Source organism: Canis aureus, chromosome 15, assembly GCF_053574225.1.
Source record: "Canis aureus isolate CA01 chromosome 15, VMU_Caureus_v.1.0, whole genome shotgun sequence".
Classification (NCBI taxonomy): domain Eukaryota; kingdom Metazoa; phylum Chordata; class Mammalia; order Carnivora; family Canidae; genus Canis; species Canis aureus.
This window is the reverse complement of record NC_135625.1, coordinates 46,776,088-46,788,844: the sequence shown is the minus strand read 5'-3', so window position 1 is coordinate 46,788,844 and position 12,757 is coordinate 46,776,088. Positions and strand designations below refer to the sequence as shown.

The 12,757-nt window shown below is 46.2% G+C and overlaps 1 protein-coding gene across 4 annotated transcripts in view; it reads right to left on the bottom strand.

Annotated features, from left to right (window-relative positions):
* The window catches only part of PTPRN2 (protein tyrosine phosphatase receptor type N2), a 723,767-nt gene that overhangs the window by 64,132 nt on the left and 646,878 nt on the right, over positions 1-12,757 (bottom strand). The window lies entirely within an intron of this gene.

Genomic DNA, 12,757 nt, shown 5'->3' with positions numbered 1-12,757 from the left:
AAGCTGCTTCCTTCCAGATCCAGGAAAGACACAGACCAGCCAGATGCACAAATGTGGGAAAGGCTCTTCACATATTTTGCTGTTTGGTTCACAGGTGTTTGTGACATATTCATTCTGGGTACAGAGCCTGGGTGGCAAGAACACTGATATGGGGACGTGGCCTTGTCAGCAATTATGAGCTGACTGTGAAAAAGGAGGACACTGGGTAGACCAGATCCCAGCAACTCCCCCAAAGCTGGTGTAGGTAACGTGTCTACACAGAAGCCGTCTTATAATTGACCCACTTTTCTGAATCCAGTGGGTGTGATGTATTTAATATACAGGACTGCTCAGATGTGTGCAAAATGTTAAACAGCTTGTAGTGGTAAAATAACAACACCAAAAACAACGGAATCCGATAGCCTGACCCCCAGCTGCACGGATCTTCATTTTTCTGGACCCTGGTCTATCAGTAGTGATCACCAGAAGCAGACAAGGAAACGCTTCCAGAGTGTTCCCTCCCACAAAGACCTCCGTGCTGGCTGGCCCTGTCTGTGTGTCCCTGCCCATCCCCATCTGTGCGGCTGAGAAATGATCATGACTTTAAGGAAAAGCCAAACCCCAGCCTGATGGAAATGGTGGTCCTGCCCCGGGACACCTTGTTCGTGGGTCTTCAATGTTTTGGGTATGGACACAGGTGTTCAGCTATATCCACAAACAGAATAATACACGCACATATAGGTCCAGGTCCCTATGGTTAGGCACCTGTGTCAGGGACTGGTACCTGAGCCCCTGAGCCCCTGCCGGCCCTCACTGTCCTCTCACTCTGGGGAGCACCTGGCCAGGTTGGGCCTGCCCCATCTCTGCCCTGGCAGCTGCTCTGGGCTTGGTGACACCGGAGAAGGGAACGCACATCGGTCTCGTTGGCTTCCTGCTCTTACCACGGTTTGGACTAGAGTTGACTTGTTTTGTGTTTTTCACTTAACAAATACCAACTCTACCCATGCTGGTCTGCAAATCATGGAAAGCCGCTGCCCTGGGTGGGTGCTGTGGGTGAGAAGGCATCACCTGCAGGTTCTGCCTAGCTCAGCAGGTAGGGGGTGATGGGGACACCCTGCCCACATCACCAGGAGGGCCAGCAATGGGCTGTGACCAGAAGCCGGGCCCCGGGTTCTGTCACCTATCCTCTGTGGCCCCTGCTGGAGCCATGGAGGAAACCAGTGGATGGCCTTTTGTGTAGCTGGCAGAGAGCCACACGAGTCACTCACTGAACGCTTTTCTGTGACATACTCATGACCCTCTGAGGCACATGCCATCCTCAGGAACAGAGCCTCCAGCTGCTGTAAGCTGAAGGAGAGGAGCCTGCCCACCCTCCTCGCCAGCGCCCTATGCTGTGACCTCCACCCAGACAGCCCCTCTGGGTTCTTCACAAGAGGAGGAAGTGAATTTAAGTGGCTCCAACCCAGAAAACATCAACTGTAAACTGCTTTTTGTTTGAGACAATCATTATGGAATATTGAATATAAATTTTTTTTAGATTTTATTTATTTATTCATGAGAGACACACAGAGAAAGGCAGAAATGTAGGTATAGGGAGAAGCAGGTTCCCTGCAGGGAGCCCGATGTGGGACTTGATCCCAGGACCCCGGGATCATGCCCTGAGCCAAAGGCAGACACTCAACCGCTGAGCCACCCAGGTGTCCCACAAAATTATTCTAATAAGGACATTTTTGCCTGATATAATGCATTTAAGTTTTGTGAAATATCTGTCTAGCTAAGATATGCTGCGTGAGGGGTCTGGTGGGGAGGGATAGTTTTGGCTGAAGTGTATGGTTTCAGCATTTCTATAGTTACTTTTCTCAAGATGGGCTATCGTCTGTAAGAGGGGCATTGGATGTCACCTTAATCCCTGTAAATGGCAGGTGTTTACATTTTCACATTTACCTCCACAATGGGAAGTTAAATCATGCTGCAAGCTCACTTGAATTTCTAAATTTATAGCAGTAAATGCAAAGTAGGACTGTAGTAAGCAAGCTTGGGTGGTAAGAGGGAGGAAAGTAGATATGGGCTTTTTAAGATTGTGAACAAAGTCACATAAAGATACACTTGATTGTGTTAAACTTGAGATGACTCTTTCTCTTGGCACGTGCTGCTCTGGTCATGTTCTGCTTATCTCAATTTGATCTATTCTGTTAATATTTTATATCATTTATGATATTAAACTGATATAATTTCCCCATTCAAGGTTTTGGCGACTTTCCTTTTTCATGTTTGTGGATAAGATGCTTTCACCTGTGACATGAGAGTATATTTTCATGTTGTCTGTGGGGAAGCTAGGCCTTGGTTGAAAAATAATGTTTTAAACAAAAACAAAAACAGTCTGCCACAATAGCTTAATCCTGGGAGGTCCTGCCTCTCCAGGGTGTGAGAAGTGTGAATTACAACAGATATAGTACCATCCTCAGACATAGTCACCTTCTGGAATACTTAGGTAAATTAACATGTGATGAAACACTACTCATGTTTTTTCCCCCAGAGTGAGCATGTAGCTGGAGCTGTTTCAAAAACTGACATTCTAATACTTTTGTTTTATATATGTGTGTGTATGTGAGAGTGAGAATGGTAGTGATGGTGGGAGGGTATAGTTTTTTTTTTTTAATTTTATTTATTCATTCATGAGAGGCACAGAGAGAGAGAAGCAGAGACACAGGCAGAGGGAGAAGCAGGCTCCATGCAGGGAGCCTGATGTGGGACTCGATCCCGGAACCCCAGGATCATGCCCTGGGCCAAAGGCAGGCGCTAAACCGCTGAACCACCCAGGGATCCCCGGGAGGGTATAGTTTTTAAATAAACTGCACATTTTTATTATACACGTAGCATTCAGAGAAAAGAACAGAAAATGAAAGTAAGCAGAATGAAAACAAAAGCTACTAATAACTCCACTACCCAGAGCTAACCAAAAGGCTTCAATAAACCCTACTCTTCTTGGCACGCGTGTGGGCTGCTTTTCTTCTTTTTTTTTCAGTGCTGATCACCAATCACTTCAGCTTTGGACAATATCCATATTATTAGGACATTCTTGTCTGAGTTGGAAAGAAGCTGAGATGAAACTTTCATCTTATATTCGGAGGAGCCAAGGCCTAGATCCATTAGCCTGAAGCCCCCAGCAGCAAGGTGCAGTACCAAAGCTTGTGTCTGCTACCTGGGACACTGCTGTTTTGTCTTGACTCCCTGATGCAGCCTCCTCCCCACACCCCTACCTTCACATCCACCTCTCAATTCATTCACAAAGCAACCAGATCACCACTTCTGGTCCCGACACCATTGATTTGAAAAACCACCAATGGAGCCTAGACTAGCACAGTCCTTTGTCCAAGCTTTTACTAACCTGCTCCTTTCTATATCAATAGGACTATTTGTCAATGTTTTGGGACACCCTCCCACCCCCACTGCACACCACTCCACATCACCATCATCCTTTACACTTTGTTTATGCTGATTCTTCTGTAATTAATCTATCCTGACTTTAAGGTCAGTGCAAATGCCACCACCTCTTTTGTGAGTCTGGGATGTGCCTATTGCCAGTCTCTCTGATCCTCATTTCCTACAACCCCACCCTCTTTGTCGGACACTTACTATTTTAAAAACTATGTGACATTAATCACGTTTTGCTTTGCGCTATAGCTTGGGGGTGTCAGGATGTTCTTCCTCTCAAGAGATTAAGATTTTTGGGAATGGAGCCAATGTCTCATTGGCATGTGCTTTGGGCCCATAATCAATGTTTGTTAGATGACTGCTCATAACCTGGAAATTTCTAGAACTAATTTGTACTACAGATAAACATTTTATGTCAATGATGTTATCCAAAAAATTGCCTTCCAATCTTCTGAAGTTGGAAGGATTGCCCCAAAAGGTAACATAAGGACTTTGGAATGTTTCATTGTATATTTCCTCACCTCCTTCCTTTCTGGGTTATCCAGCTAGCATCTTTATAATCCACGCCAAGTAGGTGCTGCCACGTTCTAATGCCTTGTGGCACCCCTGATGTAATGCCACCCTTAGGAACTTGGAGGCACCACAACAGTTGAGAAAGCTCTCCCCCCCCACAACCCTCCTATTCTTCCTTCTGAGTGTAGGCTACACACTGTCTCCTCCAGTCCTTCTCTGTCATCGTGTGAACTCTGTGCACTCGGCAAGTGCCTCTTGTTTGGGATGTAATAGGTGTTGTCACTGGTGTGATGAGGGATGTTCTAGAACCTGTTGCACCAGAAGCTGTAAGCATCTGCTGGTTAGGTACCCACATTACTTTACACAGCCCCCATTCCAGGCTCTTGTACCTCTGAATTGAAACTTAAAGAAAAAAGCCCTGGGATACAAGAAATACTAGTTCATAGTACTAGTTTATAGTAGTAGAAGGGAACCGGCCACATGCAGGTGGGATCCTGCCATGATGCACACTCTGAAAATGTAAATGAAATGAAGAGTTGGTGGTCAGTATTGATTCAATTTGAAGAGCTTAGATCAATTAATTTTGATAGCTACTGCTGGTTTTTAAGGAACATTTGAAAGCATGTTTTTAATCTTTTAGAGTTGCTCACTATACCCTAATATTTTGTGGTGACAGAGGTAGAGGTTGTGCAAAGGTTCTTGGCTGGAAGAACTCCATCAGGGGGATTTTACTCAAGCTGGTTTTAGATGAGTCCTGAGTGGGGAGCTGTCTAAACCTTCTTGAATTTTGATACTTCCCTGGAACCTAGAGTTAATGGGCTTGCAGAAAAGATAATCCCCAGATAAACTGTGGGGAAAAGCCCACAGGTCCCAGAATGTGGGTTTTCTGAGTTGTAACTGGCACACACTGGCTGATACTGGCCTCAGGCTCCATGGCATCAGCAATTACAGCAGGCTGAAGATGAACCAGCATTTCTTTTGAATTTTTTTGCCCAGTAAGAATGACACCAGCTTTCATAAGCCCTATTTTATGAGATATTAACCCAGTCAGAGGTTCTGCTCAATCTCCCTCATGAGTCCAGTTCCCCATCTTGTACCTGTTTTTCTAGCTCATGCTACTACACCGTTGGTAGGGAGACTATAAGCACTTTCTAGGTCACAAGGACTATGTGCTACCAGATGACAGAGTGTCCGTGTGTCAGACAAACTGAGTGGCCTCCACATTTAATGGGATGATGTTACACAGAATCCCAAACCTTTGGGACAAAAATGTTACTGCTTGGAGACATGTCCACAAATTTGTCAAGATAGCTTAAATATTTTCTGCAGCATTTTCTGATCAAATTGTCAGCACTGTGAGGTTAAGAAAGCAATTTCTAGAACTATGGGGCATTTGGGATGCTCTGGAGCATGATGAGGTTTTATTAATAATCACAAGAGCACTTTGTATCTTCAGGAGATGATTTTAGCTACCGTCCACAAAGCCTTTATGAGAGCCTCAAGGAGCTTTTGCTGAATTGGAAAGCAGTAAAATGGAGCAGGTGCCAGACTTGATTTTGCAAGCCTTCTCAACAGTGTAATACACAAAGGGTCGCTCCCCACACAGCTACTTTTTGGCAAACCACCTCATCTCACTGACCCTTAGCTTACTGTTACTTAACATGGGGATCATAGTCTGTATTTCTGAAGGTGGTTCTGAGGGTTGACGGGGTCACTATGGGAAGCTGCTTTTGAACTATAAAGTGTATACAAGCAGGAAGGATGCTGATCATGGTGGGTCTCAGCTTTTCATCAGAAAAAGAGGGAATCTCTTAAATCCTCTTCTGTATTCTGTGACTTCACTGCGTGTTCTGGAGAATGCTTCCTGTTACCTAATGAAATATGACCAGTGAATCTCCAGAAATAGCAGCCATGTAGTGCAGCCTGAATGCAGAAGTCCAGGAGCAGCTGCAGAGGCGCCACTGCTGGGGATGCGCCATCGCTGTGAGTGTAGCGACACCACCGTAAATACTACCAGAGAGGTAAGTAACACGCAGCTCCATTGAAGCACGTAGTTCATAGCTTCACAGTTGTATTCTATTTACCAGGGACAGTGGTCTTCCTAAAAAACTCAGTTTCTGCATTGTGTGGATAGAACCAACACGTGCTCAGATTGCCGTGTTGAGTTTGCACCCACTCGACCATGAAATCACGGATGGTTCCAGAACTCGCCCCCTCCTCCTACGTGCTCCCTTTTGTTGATTACTGCTTGGAGAGGGAGGTATTTCATGGCCAGTCTTGAGGTGTCACTGGAAAACACCAGCCTAAGGGCAGGTGTGAAATCAAGCTGCTAATTAAAAAGATATTTTCCAGTGTGGAAAGAGGGTGCTAATCCTGTGGTGCTTCTGACTTGGCGCCCTCAGACCACGGCGTGATTGGAGACTGTTTCACGGGCACCGTTTTATGTTTAGTGTCAACAGCAGGGACCAGTTTCCAGGATCACTAAGGAAATAATCCCACTTATTAAAACGATTCTGTTTCACCACCTGCGACAAGCCAATGTCCACCCTTCGGTGCCACGGTAACAGAGCATGCAGGCTTGTCAAGGGTTGTCTGTACCCAGGCCGCAGGGCCAGGGCCACACAGATTATAGCCTCCAAAGGCCCTCTGCCAAATCCACGTGGAGCGGCTGGCTGGGCCCGAGGAACAGCAAAGTTTAGCTCCGTTAAATGTCAGAGAATTGATATGCTACTTTGGCATCCCTTACCACCAGCAGTGGAGGGGTGAGGCGCTAGGAAGTGCAGGTGGATTCATCATCATTAAAGAGAACAGTAGAAACACGTCGCTTTCATGGAATACCAACACTCACGAGGATGGAGGACTACGTGGAAATAAGCAAAATGGCATCTGCCCAGCGTCACGTCCCCTCAGTCAATATCTACGAAAACTGTCAACATTAGCACAAAACAGTGTCCTCCCAAGTGTCTGGAGACCTCTACTGCATTGTGGGTCCTCAGATATGAAGCAAATAGAAAGCATCCCAGTCAAACTTCATTTTATGAGAATGCTGCCAGAAGGAAACACCTGGCCATTGTGGCAAAGGTATTGTAAAGAAAGCTGGGGTTTTGGAAGACCCGATTTTTATGAGGGAAGCTTTGTTCCCATTCCTTTCTTTACCTTGATGCCCATTACTACATGACTTTATGGATGTGACAATCAAACCTTTTGTCAGAGTGAAGAATACAACCCATTTACCCTTCCCTTCCTCATGAGAAGACCAGAAGGCTCGTGCTTTAAAATCAGGTAGAGGTAGATTAATGCCTTTAAAAGCAGGGAGTAAGCTGCTTCTGCTGCCATTTGGGGGAAAGGTGGGCCTTTTTTCTCTATATAAAAATAAACATTGCCAGCTGTCTTCATTAATACATTAAAGGGAAATGTTTATGTTAAATGTTTGAATTCCCACAGTAAGAGGTTTGAATTCTGAGCAGTAAATACGAAAAGAGGAAAGGAGAACTCTGGTAGGGTCCACTGTCCTGACTTCGCTTCTACAGCCTGGGAGCCGCAGTGTCAGCTGGAGGCTTGGTAAGGAAAGAGGCTCTGCCCGTGTGCACAGCGCTGCATCTGACACGCTTTATATGTTACTCATTAACATTATGAGGGGGCATCTGAAGATACTTGAAATTCAAAATTAGGAATTCAAAACAGCACATTCAAACTCAGAGGAGGACGGATCTAGTTAAATGATCAGAGGGTAGTTTTCTCAGCTTAGAAAAGATTTGCTGGAAACCGGAATCATAAACCACACGATTATATTCAAATTGCCCCTGACTGTGAAATGACAGAGCAACGAGGTGAGGCCCCACGCCAAGGGCACCATCTGCCTGCCCGGCGTGTCTCTTCCACGTGCCCAACCTCTGCACTTCTTCTCACCTGCCACGGGGCTGATGGTCTCATTGGTGGTTACAATACGCATTGCTCCGGCTCTGCAAACATACAGCAGATAGACAATGTTTTGCCTTTAAAACGGCAAAAAACACAGACCCAGAAAAGGCCAACTCAAAGCATGTTCCTGTGTTGTCAAGACGGAGTTGACTCGGGAAAAGCAAACACAGTTTGGCATTCAGCCTCTGGGTCATGTGTACAAAAAACCTAAAGAAGTATGCGTGAGGAATAAATGAAAGGCCACGTGGTTCTCCTCCTTTTTATTGCATTTTAAGAATCGTTTCCATGGAAATTCGTTTTGAGGAGGCAAATGTTCCACGCATATTTGCAGTGAGTAACTCGCCTTGTTTATCCCGGTGAAGTTGACCTGCAGGAGCATCATGTGAGCAGAACTAGCTTCACCAGCAAGTGTGAACTGACATCATTTCCCCCAAATTTTCCCTTTGAAAGCTCCCTGGGTCACGCAGTCTCTGCAGCCCAGGAGTCCCTGAAAGCTGTTCTCAGGGCTCTCTCCCCACGACCTAGCCATGCACTCCCACGCTTCACAGGGTAACCAAGCAGACTGGGGTCTGGACGGGAAGATAAAATTGTGGACACAGTGGAGAAAAGTTCAAGGCTTGGAGAGGGAGTGCCTGGCTCACACACTCAGCTCAGGCGCAGAGGGGAGTGGACATGGTGACAGAACGACGGGCAGAATGGACAGAAAATAAAACATGCTGGCTTTGAGGCTGTGAACACTGAATTCTCTGTTGTATTTAAGGATCCTTCTTTGTAATTGAAAAATAAAACACATGCGAGAACTAGGAAAATAAAAGCTGTAAAGAAAATGTCATGTTTTTCAAAGAACGACTGGGAAGCCCCCCAGGGCAGGAGTGTCTGGGGCCGGCATTCCCTGAGCTTTTGGAGGGTCAGAGAGAATGCAAGGTGCATTTCTGCAAAGCCACCAGTGAAAGGCACGTGACAACAAATTGAATCTGAGTTATGCAGACTTTAACTAATTGGGAGCTTTATTAGAGTCTTGGGTCTTGGTTTTCTACAGCTAGAACAGAGTCCAGAGTCACAAGAAATTATATTAACAATACCGAGGTCTTGACCAGGGATGAAAGAGACTGCAGGGCATTTCCCGGAATCAGTGAGTGAGCAACCAAGCGGCAGGATGGGCTTCCTGGGTGCAGGATGGAGCCCGGCCTCCTTGGGAAGACCCCCCTGCTTGAGGGAATGACACCCGCTCATCGAATACGTGCGTGACTTCCACTAAGCGTCACTTGACAGACGTGGAGAAAAAGAAAACCACGACTTTCTGAAGACTTATGACGGAAATCTCGATGGCAAGTGTTAATAACGAACACAATCTGTCCCGGACAGGTTCTGATGAATAAACTTCAAGAAATAAGCAGGTCGGTCCTTTGCACCTCCTCTTATTAAGCAGGACAGAGGGAGGAGGTTTGCTTCCTGCGGGGCGCCGTGCAGCATGACGCAGTGCTCCACATGTGCATGCGGGCGCCTCGCTCTCTGCAGAGAGACCGAGGGGGGAGCCACATGCGGCAGCAGCAAGTGCGCTGCTCTGGGCTTCAGGATGTCACTCTCCAAGGAGCTCCACCAGCTTTATAAATAATTTTCTGAATCTTACCTCATTTAACATCTTAGAAATTAAGGTTATGTGTACACAGCTTAACATACAAAGATAAATACTTACAAGCAATGGAAAATAATCGAGAGAATTATACCTTATTTCCCACACGTGTATGGGTACTGATGTTTAAATTTAGGGCAAGGAGGGTCCTTGACATCATGAGTGAAAGCTGAAGTCCCCCTCTCACTGTAGAAGACAGACCCGAGCCACACTATTTCAGACTCCTGCCCCTGTGTTGGTGGGTTAGTGATTTATTCCTCTGTTATTCACGTAGTTAGCATGTCGGAAGAGCCAGGGCACTGGTGTGTTCCAAGGACCCAGCAAAGACTCTGTCCTCATGGGGTTGGTTTGTTCAGGTGGAGAACAGACCACATACAAAATAAACACACACATTAGAAAGATAACAGTAACGTGGTAGGAACACACAACAAAGAAGTGAGGGGTGCGGGAAGCAGGGGGTCAGATCCCAGGAAGGGAGACCCCTCTGCAGGGCTGAGTCCTGAGGACATCCTGCAGGACAGGAAGGGCTCATGACACAAAGCCCCTGGGGGCATCACAGGGAGACAGAGCAGCCAGGTGGAGAGCCCGGGCGGGAATGGATCTGGCACAGTCCAGAACCAGAGAGAAAGCCAGGGCAGCCTGAGCCAGGGGTGGGAGGCGGGGCAGTGGCCAGAGCCTGGGCCCCAGGTTGGGGGGCAGATTGCAGGCATCTGAGGCCTGCAGTGAGTGCAGTGGGAAGCCACCAGAGTGTTTTCAGCAAAGGGGCACATAATGGTGACAGCGATTTTGAAAGGTCATTGTCGCTCCAGGCAGGGGCCATCCACACATGAGCCTGAGGGCTGACATTCAGACATACCGGCGAGGGCCGGGGGGCGGGGGGGGCTCAGAGATGCGGGTGGGGGTGTCACCTATTCTAGAGGCGGAACTGCCAGGATTCACTCACGGAGCAAATTAGAGGATTTTAGTCTATTTGATAGAGATTGCTCATTTGATTATCCAAGCTGTTCTCCCTATATGCCTGAATTTCTATAATCATTCAGTCTGTAAAATATTCCATGACTGGCTCAACTGCAGTGGGGCAAGGGCCTATGGATCTGGTCAAGCAAGGTAGACTTCATCTACCCCAAGTCAAAGGTTGAGGTAAAATCTGAGAAATTCCATCAACACTCCTGGTGTTTCCATTGACCTTTGTCCTTCTGTCGCCTGGACGAAATGCCCAGGTAGTTGATAGCACTACCTGGTTGTCGACATCACGGCAGTGCCTCCAAAGTACCGCAGAAAATTAACAGCCAAGGGCTTAACCCAAAATTCAAAATGTAAAATCAAACAACTATATTAACCTGGACTGCTCTGATGTATGTGTCCATGAGTAAGGTAATCCTAAAACACAGACAAAGGTGTGCAATCATGTGGCACCCATGGACGCCAGCATGGCAGTGCCAGCAGCCCACGAGGGCCCGCCATGGTGCCCTGGGTCATCACTGCCATTGTGACCTGCTTCCCCGATGACACTAAACAATTCCAGGGAGACCCGTAAACTGGAGCAGAACGATGGCATCAGTGCACCAAAACATATTTTAAAGAATATTTTAAAGGTGGAAACCAAGAAGGCAACAGGTTTGAGGAAATGAGCATTTTTAGGAAGCAAAGAGAGAACACCTCAGTATCTCCGATCACCACCTGCCTGGGCTCCCTGGGCGCCGCATAGAGGGCAGCTCAGAGCTGTCCGGGAACGACTAGGGAGCCCCTGGGGGCCACCTGCCCACCTGTCAGCACATGGCTTCAGCAGAGCCTGAAGCCCAGGGACCGTGCCTTCCACACCAAGCTTCCTGGGCTTCTAGAAACCTGAACATTGAACCTCCTGTTCATAGCGACACTGGGTCTAACCAGATGGTGCTACCAACTTAGTATTTTAGTCCATGCCATTAGCTCAGTGGGAAAAATCAGGACAAAGAAATAAATATAAGATACATCTTAGGTACTCCCAAGAGGCCAATTATTTCACTCCTTACAGTCTCTGCACTGCTGGCATGGAGCCTGGCACAGTCTTGGTGGTCAATAAATATTTGTTGTCTGAGTCCCAGCCTTGAGAATGGGCGACAGCTTGGCGAACCCTGGCATTAAGGCTGGCCCTGCGTGGGGGCACCTGAGTTGAAGGTGACAGAACCACGGCAGCATCGCCAAGGAGGAAATCCTCCTGGATGAACGGATACCAGGGCTCCATTTAACAATATTTACTATTTATAATCTTAAATGAGCACTCAGAAGTGGGGAAAGGCAGGTTTCTCTACTATTAGACAAGTTTCCATTTATTTTAGAATAGTCTCATATATTTTGATTTGTTTCAGCTGTGGCTCCTTTCCCTTGGCTGGCTTACAGACTCTCTCACCTTTGCTGGGATATTCGGAAGTATTACATAATCCATTCCTGGAATGCATGAGCAGCTCTGGAGCCTATAAAATATTCATTCACTTTCAAAAATATTTGCACCCTGCTGTCAACAGGGACAAATTCATACAGAGTAGCAGAAAGTGGCTGCTTTAATGGCACATGTGTCCCTCAAACCTCTCTTTCCACTAAAACATTTTCTTCGAAATTATTTTCATAAGAAAGATTAACAATTTCAACATTAGCTGCTAATCCCCTTTCATTTAAAACTCTGCTGATAAAATTCTTTGCTTGTCATTCAAATAGTAAGTAATAATTATAGATTTGAGGCTTCCATCTCTGGCTTCATTAATGGTAAATTGCATGCAAGTCTGAAGCATAAGTCCGCTTTGATACATCTCAAAATGCAATTTCCACAGCTTCCCTGGGCTATGTACAATTAATTATACAGTTAATAAGGGAAATATGTTAATGAAAGGAACATTATTCATCCAGACCACCTGCCTTTACCAAATATCTTTTGTGTGTTTCTCTTCTTTTTGTAATTTTGGTCTATAGACAGTAACAACAACCGCCACCCCCTCCCCACAACCCCACAACGGACAATGTGGTGATTTTTAAATGTCTGTCTGCTAGTCGGCAGCCCCTACAATTAACATAAGTCTAAAGAAAAAGATAATTCAATTTTGTGGTATTTCTACTAATTTCTGATTTTTAGGAGTTTAAAATGTCTACCCATGGCATTTGGAACTCTCAAAACAACTGTAAGAATTCGCTGCTAAGGAGTCTAGCTTCTACCAACAACATGTTCACCTGACAGACAAATGGGCATCAGAGGATTTGCACGAAAGACAATGCGGCCCCCAGCTGCTCTCCACCCCTGTTCTC